The sequence below is a fragment of the Hesperophylax consimilis genome, chromosome 13, assembly GCF_061612785.1.
Source record: "Hesperophylax consimilis isolate HC1 chromosome 13, BYU_Hcon_1.0, whole genome shotgun sequence".
In the NCBI taxonomy this organism is placed as follows: Eukaryota; Metazoa; Arthropoda; class Insecta; order Trichoptera; family Limnephilidae; genus Hesperophylax; species Hesperophylax consimilis.
Genome location: NC_142848.1, coordinates 6,257,876 through 6,271,153, shown reverse-complemented (window position 1 = coordinate 6,271,153; position 13,278 = coordinate 6,257,876). Strand labels below are relative to the sequence as shown.

At 31.9% G+C, this 13,278-nt stretch overlaps 2 non-coding genes across 2 annotated transcripts; both read right to left on the bottom strand.

The window, feature by feature from the left end:
- Positions 1 to 10,887: 10,887 nt before the first annotated feature.
- LOC149418367 (5S ribosomal RNA) lies at positions 10,888 to 11,006 on the bottom strand. The gene has a single exon (XR_016303031.1). It is a non-coding gene; the product is annotated as a 5S ribosomal RNA (ribosomal RNA).
- Positions 11,007 to 11,328: 322 nt separating this feature from the next.
- On the bottom strand, positions 11,329 to 11,447 carry LOC149418366 (5S ribosomal RNA). The gene has a single exon (XR_016303068.1). It is a non-coding gene; the product is annotated as a 5S ribosomal RNA (ribosomal RNA).
- Positions 11,448 to 13,278: the final 1,831 nt, after the last annotated feature.

Genomic DNA, 13,278 nt, shown 5'->3' with positions numbered 1-13,278 from the left:
TAAACCATTTGAGAAAATATTTTACTAGGATATTAAATAAATAGCTTTACCAATTAGCTCCAAAAAAAATTTGGACAGTGAATAAAAAAAGGCCAATTTTTGAGTTTAGACAAATATTATTTAGAGAATGAAAAACTCGGTTAATTGGCGAATTAGACGCTGCATTTGTCTTATAATTAAGTTTATGGAATAGCACTGTATGTTGTTTAAATCTCACTGTATGTCATGTAATGGCCCTAGCCGTCACATTGGCGGAAAAATATCGTCACAGCGGCTTAAAAAAAAACTAGAGGTACACACAGTACTTTTCTGACGTGTGACTATAATCAAGTTAGGGACCCGACTCGCCCAACTAGCAATCAATAGATTGCTTTGACAGAATTTACCGAATCCACAATCAATTATTTTGAATATGGTAATCAATGATTAATTTATATAAGACTTCTTACAAAAAGAGCCGCACAATTATACATCTCACGAATCAGCCCATTCGATGTTGCTCTCTTTGATGGTCACATAGCATCCTGGGTCCAGAGCACCGATCGCTGAAAGAAAAGACGTGCCGGGCGTGCCAAACAATGTCAGGCCAACTAGAATCACACCACGTGGTCGAAGGCTTAACTCGCTGGTACGACAAAGTGATAAATAATGGAATAACGCTTCAAGTGAAATGACGTTTTGTAAGCTTCTTACGCTCTGTTTCATTTCCTTGGCATTCTTTAAGCACCGCCATTTCCGGGTCTTGGCTCAATGTTAGAATAGCTCCCAAATTTTCAGTTTGATTTAATAAATTAGCATCAAAAACTAAAGTACAGTAGTTTAAAAGTTAGAAACATAAAATTAATAAGAGAAATCAGATTATATTATGTAAGGCACAGAAATGCACAGTTCTATGTTATGGTTTCTCTTCCGTCTCACTAGTCACTATATTAATCTGTGATGATGCAGTAAATTTTTAAATCATTTTATAATACTTATGAATAATAAATTATGTTCACTGAATGGTTTTGTTATCAAAAACTTCGAGTTTGGGCGAGTGCACCGGTAAAGACCCATTTGTATTGATCAAATTTTTGCTATATTTTTACATTTTTTAGCGATAAATATTTTATTGCATATCTAAATGACTTATTTTTATCATTCGTTGGGAATCCATCCAACTTATAACAAATTTTATTTTTTTTATATTTTAGCTTCATATAGTGAATATCGCACAATACAAGAGATCCGGAGACTCAATGGGAAACTTAACCCCCATTTTTGAGTACGTGATAAACAAGGTAGATGTGGTCCCCGGAAAGAAATAAAGTACCTGGCTATTCAGATCTGGTCCCCGAGCCTGGCTAAAGCCAATTCAACGAACTTTTCGGAAATTATATTTTGTCTCTTATCAGGGTGATACTGGGTTCAAGATATCAATCTGAGATAAAGACAATACATTCGGGGGTCATTTTAAAGATATAACTTAATTTAGATCATGACTTCAAAACTTCTCAAGTAAAATAATGCATACCGGTTAAAAATTCTCAATTAAAATCATAACAATATGTAAACGCTATTTTCAAAAATCTCTCTACCGGATATAATGCCATATATAACGCAGTAAAAAAACTCGAGCAGCTAGACCGACGCATGATTAAAGTTATTTCATGACTTAGTGGTTTATACCTTAATTTTAAACATTGTTGAAACATCATTTTTAGAAACTGATTTGGAAATGGCAATAAGTAAATATTCTGGAATAATGGTATTAGGATAAAATTATCGAATAAAAAGATTGTTGACATCCATTTGATGTTAGCAATTAATAGTAATTAGTGATATTAATAATTAATATGTTATAGCCACAGTAATTCTACTGCCCTTAACACAAGCGACCAATTGTTTGTGTGCAGAATAATGCATTTTAGAATGCAATCGATGATGTAAGTGCAAAATAAATATAAATTTGTGGTTTTTGCATATCCCATGTATGTAAATCATAAATAAAATTGTGTGCAGTGATACGTTTCATCGCAAAAAAGTTAATCGAAGGGGTTTGCATTTGATCGTATGTATTTATTCTTTCATCTCTCGAAAAATAATAGTAAAAACTGTTAAAATAAATGACAAAAATATTATAGGTCGATGACATCAATTTTCTTTGGATTTATAAGTTTTTTCGAAGAAGAAAGATTTGGTAAAGTATACCAAAATAGTTTATTTGTAATGGCTTGAGTCAAAGATATCATAATTTTACACTAAGAAATTTAAATTATCCTATTTATTCATAGCTCTTTTTGATCAAAAATTGGAGTTACAAAGTCTTGGCTTTAAGGCGTGACATATGCCGTGCTTTCGTGCTCTTTAATCCAATTCAAGATATAGGTACTTCAGATACCTATCTATGTTTGACATCCAAATAGATGATTCTGTCAAAAGTGAGCAAATTGATAGGAACATTGTACCTGCGTGCGTGGTCTCGTGCCCCCAGTGCACGTCGCGCGTTGCGTGTTTCTCAGTTCGTTGTGTCCAAATGGAAACATGTCGCAAGGGATATGGAATATGAACAGTATAAAGTAGCGAATTATTGATCTGGAGTACGGAAACAATGACTTTCAAAAGTACCTACTCATGACATTTGTGGAGATAATTTTGTTTTTGTTTTCGTGGTTTATTTTCATAATATCTTGGAAAACAACTTTTTTGTGGATTCCGGATTGGCATTTAAAATTTATTTACATATTAAATATGCGATTTATTTTCAACATAATCAAATTTAAGTAAATCGAAAAGTGTCAGAAGCAAAGCAGTGGTGTAAGCTGTCTCTTCTGTTTTTTTTTATCCCCGTATCGAAAATGAAGAAAATTGTTGAATTGAGTTAGCTAACATTTTAACAGATACATAAAATAATTTTTATTGATGGGTACGCCAATACTTTACTCAAAAAAACATGTTTCTGTTTTTTAATATAATATTATAATTAGTAATAGGTACGTAGATGTAGCGGATCTGTTTAACTGCACAGAAGCTAGGTACAAAAAATCTTTTTTTGTTTTTTTTTTTATTAGGTACAATATTTTTTACAATTCATGTTTTCCAGTAATGTAGGCCTCACTGGGTGGCTTGCCCGTGCTGAGGCCTTCATTTTATAGTATGAAATATAAACTTCATAATACATTTAGTGAGAAAAATTATATATATTTATTGTTTTTGTGTTTAATTCGTAGAACTCCATTTAATTTTTTTATAAATTTAATTTAGATTAAATTTGATAATATTATTATTAAGTTCTGCAAGTGTTTTAGTTTTTTATTATTGTGACAGCTGTTTCGGCTTACAAGGCCATTTTCAAACTGTGGTTAGTCCACATTGAGACGACGTTTTTATACTATTTCAAATGTAAATTTTGAAGGTGCATACATTGATTTATTACTGGTTACACCGATGACATGATCTATTGTTGGTTAAACCAATCTATGTTTTCCCCTCAGTAAATGGTAATGGGTTCTTAATTATTTACTAATGACTTTATTGCTATGAATTATTTGGGTGCATTATACTGCTTGGGTTTTGTGAAAATACTAAGAAGTGGTGAGTAAATTACTTTCCGCACTTTATTAATTAGTGTTAAATTTGGGTCATTCGTTCGTTTATTGATTTCTAATTGTTCAAGTAAATTTAATCTAATGCCCTTCTTTTCTATATGCAATGGTTTAGGACCCTTGTTGTTAAGTGGGATATGACCATTCACCAAGAGATGCTCTGCGAATTTTGAGGATGTGTCTTTATTATTATAACATCGTACATGTTCTTGGAATCTAGTTGAGAATGCCCTCCCCGTTTGTCCGATGTAAGTGGCGCTACAATCGGCGTGGTCACATTTTAATTCATATATGCCACTGTTATTGAGTATAGGGATTTTACTTTTAGAGTTTTTAAGGCTTGTTCCTAAATTATTGTTTGTTCGAAAAGCTATATTTAAACCACATTTTTTAATTTCTTTTGCAATTTTTTCAGATATTGGGCCGAGGAATTCGAGACATGCAAATTTTTCTATATTTTTGTTATTTACCGGATATATTAAATTGATTTTATTTTTATATTTCTTATTTTTTATTATTTTTTCAATGTTATTTGCCTCATAGCCGTTATTAATCGCGATCGTTTTTATCGTTTCCTTTTCTTTTACATAAGCTTTATTGTCTAAGGGAATGTTAATGAGTCTATGTACCATTGAATGGTACGCTGATAATTTATGAGACCAAGGATGATTTGAATTTGAATTTATTGTTGTATCTGTAAAAGTTGGTTTTCTAAATATTTCAAAGGTATGTTTATTATTACTTTTACCAATTGTCAGATCTAAAAAGTTTATTTTACCTTCAATCTCATGTTCAACTGTGAAGCAGATTTTATTATTAACGGTGTTGGCCCAATTAGTAAAGATATCTAACTGTCGGTTGGTACCATTCCAACATATAAGGATTTCGTCTACGTATCGGACATAGTATACTATATGTTTAGCTAAGGGAGATTTAAGAATTATATTTTCAATATAATCCATAAATATCTCCGCTAGAAGTGGACTTAATGGTGACCCCATGGGGAGACCATCATGTTGTTGGTAATATATATTATTGAAAAGGAAATAATTTGTATCTACGCAGATTTTTATGAGCTGGAATAACTCTTTTCTTATTACCGGATTGATATTGCATTTTTCCAAGATATTTTCAATTATTATTAGGCATTCTTTAATGGGGATGTTGGTAAATAGGGATTTTACGTCTAGAGAAATGAATTTACAGTTATGCGGGAGATTAAAATTCTTTATTTTATTAACTAGTTCTATCGAGTTTTTGACACTGTAACGTGGTGAAAAATTTGTTAATTTTTTGAAGATGAAGTTAAGTCTTTTAGCCAGGTTTGATGTAGGGGCGTTAATAAAAGATACTACGGGCCTTATTGGATTATTCGCTTTATGGAGCTTAGGTTGGCCATACAGAGCTGGGGCTCTTGGGTTCATGACCCTTACGTTTTTCTTTGACCATTCGGTGGGAAATATGGCATTGCAATTATTTATAAGGATGTTGACGTTATTGACAATTTTATTGGTTGGATCCTTAGTTAAAATTTTAAAATCTTCTGGTAACAAGAAGTCTTCCACCTTACTGATGTAATCAATTCTATCTAAAATAACGATTGAGTTACCTTTGTCAGCTTTGGTTATAGTTAGATTATTATTTTTAATTTTATCTCTAATTTCTTTCAATGTTCGGGTTTCTGTACTGACAGCATATTTATTTTTATTGTTTATCGATTTTAGTGTTTTTTCTAAAATAACTGCCGTGACGTGTTTTGTTAAATTATTATTTTCCACTTTACGTAGAGAAATTTCAGTGTCGATAGCTAATGATTCTATTTGTTTGGGTGTTACTTCGCTAGGGATTTTATATTTAAAGCCTTTATCTAATAAATTATTTTCATCCGTTTCAAATGCAGTGTTTGACAAATTCACAGTTTTTTTATAAAATTCTATATTTTTCCTGGTGGGAATCTTAGTTATTTTAGAACTTTTATTTTTGTTATCAATCAAATTTTGAAGTTTATTTTGTTGTGTTTTAAATTTTTCAAATATAATTCCATTAATATGTTCACGTGTATCAAAATCTAGGGTATCAAATTCCCATGCGTGAAGTTTAAATGTTAATTTCAAACATTAGGCCATTTTCAAACTGTGGTTAGTCCACATTGAGACGACGTTTTTATACTATTTCAAATGTAAATTTTGAAGGTGCATACATTGATTTATTACTGGTTACACCGATGACATGATCTATTGTTGGTTAAACCAATCTATGTTTTCCCCTCAGTAAATGGTAAACTGCATTTGAAACGGATGAAAATAATTTATTAGATAAAGGCTTTAAATATAAAATCCCTAGCGAAGTAACACCCAAACAAATAGAATCATTAGCTATCGACACTGAAATTTCTCTACGTAAAGTGGAAAATAATAATTTAACAAAACACGTCACGGCAGTTATTTTAGAAAAAACACTAAAATCGATAAACAATAAAAATAAATATGCTGTCAGTACAGAAACCCGAACATTGAAAGAAATTAGAGATAAAATTAAAAATAATAATCTAACTATAACCAAAGCTGACAAAGGTAACTCAATCGTTATTTTAGATAGAATTGATTACATCAGTAAGGTGGAAGACTTCTTGTTACCAGAAGATTTTAAAATTTTAACTAAGGATCCAACCAATAAAATTGTCAATAACGTCAACATCCTTATAAATAATTGCAATGCCATATTTCCCACCGAATGGTCAAAGAAAAACGTAAGGGTCATGAACCCAAGAGCCCCAGCTCTGTATGGCCAACCTAAGCTCCATAAAGCGAATAATCCAATAAGGCCCGTAGTATCTTTTATTAACGCCCCTACATCAAACCTGGCTAAAAGACTTAACTTCATCTTCAAAAAATTAACAAATTTTTCACCACGTTACAGTGTCAAAAACTCGATAGAACTAGTTAATAAAATAAAGAATTTTAATCTCCCGCATAACTGTAAATTCATTTCTCTAGACGTAAAATCCCTATTTACCAACATCCCCATTAAAGAATGCCTAATAATAATTGAAAATATCTTGGAAAAATGCAATATCAATCCGGTAATAAGAAAAGAGTTATTCCAGCTCATAAAAATCTGCGTAGATACAAATTATTTCATTTTCAATGATATATATTACCAACAACATGATGGTCTCCCCATGGGGTCACCATTAAGTCCACTTCTAGCGGAGATATTTATGGATTATATTGAAAATATAATTCTTAAATCTCCCTTAGCTAAACATATAGTATACTATGTCCGATACGTAGACGACATCCTTATATGTTGGAATGGTACCAACCGACAGTTAGATATCTTTACTAATTGGGCCAACACCGTTAATAATAAAATCTGCTTCACAGTTGAACATGAGATTGAAGGTAAAATAAACTTTTTAGATCTGACAATTGGTAAAAGTAATAATAAACATACCTTTGAAATATTTAGAAAACCAACTTTTACAGATACAACAATAAATTCAAATTCAAATCATCCTTGGTCTCATAAATTATCAGCGTACCATTCAATGGTACATAGACTCATTAACATTCCCTTAGACAATAAAGCTTATGTAAAAGAAAAGGAAACGATAAAAACGATCGCGATTAATAACGGCTATGAGGCAAATAACATTGAAAAAATAATAAAAAATAAGAAATATAAAAATAAAATCAATTTAATATATCCGGTAAATAACAAAAATATAGAAAAATTTGCATGTCTCGAATTCCTCGGCCCAATATCTGAAAAAATTGCAAAAGAAATTAAAAAATGTGGTTTAAATATAGCTTTTCGAACAAACAATAATTTAGGAACAAGCCTTAAAAACTCTAAAAGTAAAATCCCTATACTCAATAACAGTGGCATATATGAATTAAAATGTGACCACGCCGATTGTAGCGCCACTTACATCGGACAAACGGGGAGAGCATTCTCAACTAGATTCCAAGAACATGTACGATGTTATAATAATAAAGACACATCCTCAAAATTCGCAGAGCATCTCTTGGTGAATGGTCATACCCCACTTAACAACAAGGGTCCTAAACCATTGCATATAGAAAAGAAGGGCATTAGATTAAATTTACTTGAACAATTAGAAATCAATAAACGAACGAATGACCCAAATTTAACACTAATTAATAAAGTGCGGAAAGTAATTTACTCACCACTTCTTAGTATTTTCACAAAACCCAAGCAGTATAATGCACCCAAATAATTCATAGCAATAAAGTCATTAGTAAATAATTAAGAACCCATTACCATTTACTGAGGGGAAAACATAGATTGGTTTAACCAACAATAGATCATGTCATCGGTGTAACCAGTAATAAATCAATGTATGCACCTTCAAAATTTACATTTGAAATAGTATAAAAACGTCGTCTCAATGTGGACTAACCACAGTTTGAAAATGGCCTTGTAAGCCGAAACAGCTGTCACAATAATAAAAAACTAAAACACTTGCAGAACTTAATAATAATATTATCAAATTTAATCTAAATTAAATTTATAAAAAAAAAAAAAAAAAAAAATTATACATTTAAAATTAAAAATACTAATATCATATCTTTTAAATAATGGCCAATAAAATGTAAGTCTACTCATACTTACGTAAAAAGTCAAATAAATATGTATATAAAATGAACTGCCTGGGGCAACTGAGGAAACTTGGGTCAATAAAAATAGTCAATAAGGTGAACTAACAGCTTGATTGGCACTTAACTACTTTCAACCAAAACCTGAATATAAATGCTTACATTTTAGCTATTGTAATATATTATATCATGTATCTATACTATCATATATTTCAATCAATACTAATCTAACCTAGTCTACCTATAAGTTTTGCATGTACTTGTATCTCTAACTTTTTATATCCATCTAGAGTTTCTGTTAATTGTATATTTTCTGATGTCACTGTTTATAATTTACTGTATATGGAATATTTTATACCGTTGATATTAAAATAAATAAATAAATGAATGATTTTAAAAACCACAAATTTCCAAAACAGTTTCCATATGAAGTAGATAAGTTACTGTTAACAATGAATAACAAAATGAAATAATATTATTTCACCGCTAAATGCTTACCAGCAAATAAAAGAAAAACAAAATTGAAAATATTCTATTGAATCATCTGAAATTCGTCTTGACATTAAATTTATTAAAGATGTGAACCCATAAAAATATAAATAATACATTTAGTTTAAATAATTTGATAAAAATATAACTTCATGTAGGTTAATAAATACTTGAAAATTGATTGAAAGCCCATACACTCTTTATTTTTGCATTTTGCTAGTTGGGAGCATCTCAGTGCTTTGTGCGGGTTTTTGTGTGGCCAGAACCTATGATTAACGCTTTAGGTATGAATCAGAGAACCTACTCTAATTTTTTCGAACGAAACGTAGATAAGTTTATATGATTTGTGTTCGTTTGTTCTTGATAATAAATGTCTTAGAATCAGCCAAAATGCAGGAATCATGAATGTATTCAGTACCTACTCATTTTGATTTTTATACTACCCATGATATTTTTATGTGAGCTCACCTATCTATAGCACATATATAACCCATATTTACTCGTAGATGGCGTCAGTTGTCGAGAATAACAGCATAATAAATAAAGTGGCAACTTCAAGGTCGGGGTCCAGATTATTCCAGCGTTTGTATTCGATTCCATTGTATATCACAATAAAGTTCAAACCGTTTTGTTGGAAACCGGAGTTTTTATTAAGAGTTTAAGATTATCCCGGAGTCACAACAATTTTGTCTGGATTTAATTTTTTTCGCACGTCACCACGTGGTTCGTATGAGGTGCGGACATTACAAATTTAACAACTTTCCGTCTTACTAATTATATTCTTACATGCCGGTTTAACGTTCAAGTCGGCCTTAAGCCTGGCTCAAAGCCGTTTTAAGCGTTCAAACGCCGTGGTAATAAGTCCAGTTTATCACTGTTCCGACTTAACGCGCCGCGTTATATTTACACCGCGTTTATAAGTAAGGGGGTTAATGATCATCAAATTTCTGTATAGCCAGGTCCAGTGTTCCTAGATCTAGGGTGTCCGGGCGCTGCACTCTCCTCTAGTTATTTGATACCTGATGTTTGTATTGATTATACGCCATAGATATTTGGGCGTGGGTGGAACTAGGGGGTGGATCGGAGGGGGTTGGGTAGACCGGTAGACCAGGACTCAGAAACAGGGCTGTGATTTAAATAGACGTGTTATTTGCTAATATTATAATGAGAATTCAATACCCACAATAATACAAAATATGCAAAAAATAAATCACGTAATAAACTTTTAGTGAATTCAACACTTTCGTTCCAAACGGGGGTAATACATTTACCCCAAACGAGAGATTTGTGCGATATCTAATAAGCTAAAAGTTATAAAATAAGTTTTGATAATTTAATATTTATCTTTCATTTCGACGGTTGATGGATTACTACTTTACTATTAAAATTTGAATAAAAAAATCCTTAATGACTTTTATTTACTATCTAAAAACTCTTTGACTTTCTTCCTGACGAAGAGTAAACAGTTCTACATCAAAAACAGGCATATACAAAAAGAGTAAGTACAATTTAGGGGCCTCATTGATAAGGCAGCGATTTCTACTATTTGTCATAATTAGACTATATTCTTGCATCACAAGATTTAAAATAGGCACCCTGATAATTGAAAATCAATTGAAGAATAAAATACGATTCAAAATGAAAACAAACCTTACTTTTTTGAAGAAATCAATCTCTTTTTAGAAGCAGATATTTTATTAGAGTAACGAAAGGGTCATATTTAGATAACATTTCAGAATAATTGGGATTCAAATTTTGATAAACATTTACTATTTATGAGAAAACGGTATTATTGAAGTGAAACTTCTTTACGCGCGTCATGCAATTTCGAGGAGTAAAACCAACTCATGACCGAAACGAAAATGCGGGACCGATTAAAGTTCATTTGATGTAGTAAAAGTTTTGAAGTAAAATATAAATGCTTCTTAGCTCATCTCGACAACTGGCGTTGGTGGTGTAATGGTCAGCATAGTTGCTTTCGAAGCAGTTGATCCGAGTTCGATTCTCGGCCATGGAATATTATTTTTTTGTTTTTAAGGAATTTTTTTTTTTTAATGGTTGACCATAATATCAATCCACTAAGTAATATTTTAGGCCTGTAGCATAATTGAAAAGTTAAAGAATGATATAAAATTTTTTATGATGTTAACGATAAAAAAATGAAAAAAAACATAAAATTAAAATAAAAAATGGGCCAACGGCACGCGGTGTTCCCAAGCGGTCACCCATCCAAGTACTGACCGCGCCCAATGTTGCTTAACTTCGGTGATCGGACGAGAACCGGTGTGTTCAAAATGGTATGGTCGTTGGCAAAAGTTAAACAATATTAATTTCTATTCTACCTGCCAATAAATATATGAAAATTAGTATAAAAAAGCCCTAATAATATTGAAAAAATTAGCAAGGTGTGTGCGAGGTTGATAAAAATAATCATTACATACGCGCTTGAAAAAGATCGTAATTACATTAATAAGTTTGTAGGAATTTTTTTTTTCAATGGTTGACCATAATATCAATCCACTAAGTAATATTTTAGGCCTGTAGCATACTTGAAAAGTTAAAGAATTTTATGATATTATTAATTATAGTAATGATAAAAAAATAAAAAAAACATGAAATTAAAATAAAAAATAGGCCAACGGCACGCGGTGTTCCCAAGCGGTCACCCATCCAAGTACTGACCGCGCCCAATGTTGCTTAACTTCGGTGATCGGACGAGAACCGGTGTGTTCAACATGGTATGGTCGTTGGCAAACGCTAAACAATATTAATTTCTACTCTACCTGCCAATAAATATATGAAAATTAGTATAAAAAAGCCCTAATAATACTGAAAACATTAGCAAGGTGTAAATATTATATACCTAGTTTAACTCACTCTCCTAACTCATCTTCGCTGTCTACAGGCAGAGCGCACGACTGTGGTCGTGAAGAACCGAGGTTCGATCCCCGCTTTAACTAATTTTTTTTTTCTTTTTTTATAACTTTTAATTTTTTTTATCACATGCTACTTATAAATATGTCAATAGACAGAAAAAAAGAGAGAATGAAATGAAAAGAGAGAGAGAGAAGAATACTAGAAGTTTCACTTCTGTCTTGCGTAGGCTTGACACACCCATTTTTTTTTTATGTCAGCTACTTTTTTTTTAAATTAAATATACACGTAACGTTTTAGTATGAAATAGGGTGTCAAATTTTGGTGAGTGTTTACCGATTTTGGGTTTGAATTTATTTTTTTTGATGTAAATTTTTTTACTCCATTTGATGAGCTGTTTTTTTTATTTCTTCGTGTCGTCGTAAAAGCTGCATTTTTATGGAAATGGCTCCAAATATGTTTATTGGTTGATTTTCAATTTTTAGCGATGTGCAATTTATTTTAAAAATTAACCCCACGCAGGATCCCTGAGGAAAATATTTTTTTTCACGGCCTATGTCATCTTTTGGGATGCTGTATGGAGGGTCTTTTTTAAGAAAATGAAAGAGATAATGTTCTGGGAAGGTCTAAAGGTTGGGTAGGAATCTAGGGATCATTGTGTCCAAGTGTAAGGTCAAAGGGTCTCCCCAAACCAGCCCTTCTCAATCTAGCACGCCACGAAGCTAGTGAATAAAAATCCTGAACGCACCTCACCCGATAAACCCGTGCACCCGTCACCAAACATAGCGAACCACTTGGGGTGATCTACTGCATAGGTGCTGCTTATACAATAAAAAGTTCCCGGGGCGGCGGAACCCAAAAGTAATAAGTAGTAACCAATATCTGAGCAATCAATAAGCAAAAAAATAAAAATTAACAGAAACAAACGGATCGTATGTGATTTTACCTTCAGGTACGTTCAGGTTAAAATATCTTTATTTCGTACCTCCTACGACTTTTTTAAGAATCATTAATTAATAAATTTAGGTTTATTAATTTGTGCACTTAATGTAAAAAATGTCCGATGATTCAAAGCTATGAGTGCGGAACACCAAATCTAAATTCAAGTCAAGCCAAAAACGTCAAAATGGGATGAATACTAATTAATATGTAGACTGGATATGTTGTATTGTTTAACCAAATACCTAAAAAAAAACAAATAGAGATTGATGGGCATATCTCTCGAAGGCTGAATAACCAATGAGCGAGTCTCATTATTTCGTGGCACACATAACAAACTAAGAGGTTGCAAGGTCACCCAATAAGCTGAGCTATGAGGTCAATGGAAAATGTAAAAACACCACTTAAAAAAACTATAAGGGAGATGGCAGAGGAGGCCTTCGTGCAGCAGGAAAAAGACAAAAATTATAATGATTTTTGTTTAATCTTCGGGGTTTTCTCACAAACTATCTCAATCAATAAAACTCCAGCATCAACAACACACTTGGACTTTTATTGTGGAAAATTGGCAACGGCTCTAATATCTTAATTAGCAAGCGGTTGGAATAATATGGACCCCAACCTTGAGGTTATTTAACCTAAAACCTAAAAGACTAATCTAATGTCATCTATGGATGAGCTCATGTACTAATATCAAGGATAATACAATAATGAGAGCAAAAATCTTGATTGATGAAGACTAATGCAAAGCTACATGAGAAGCAACTAGT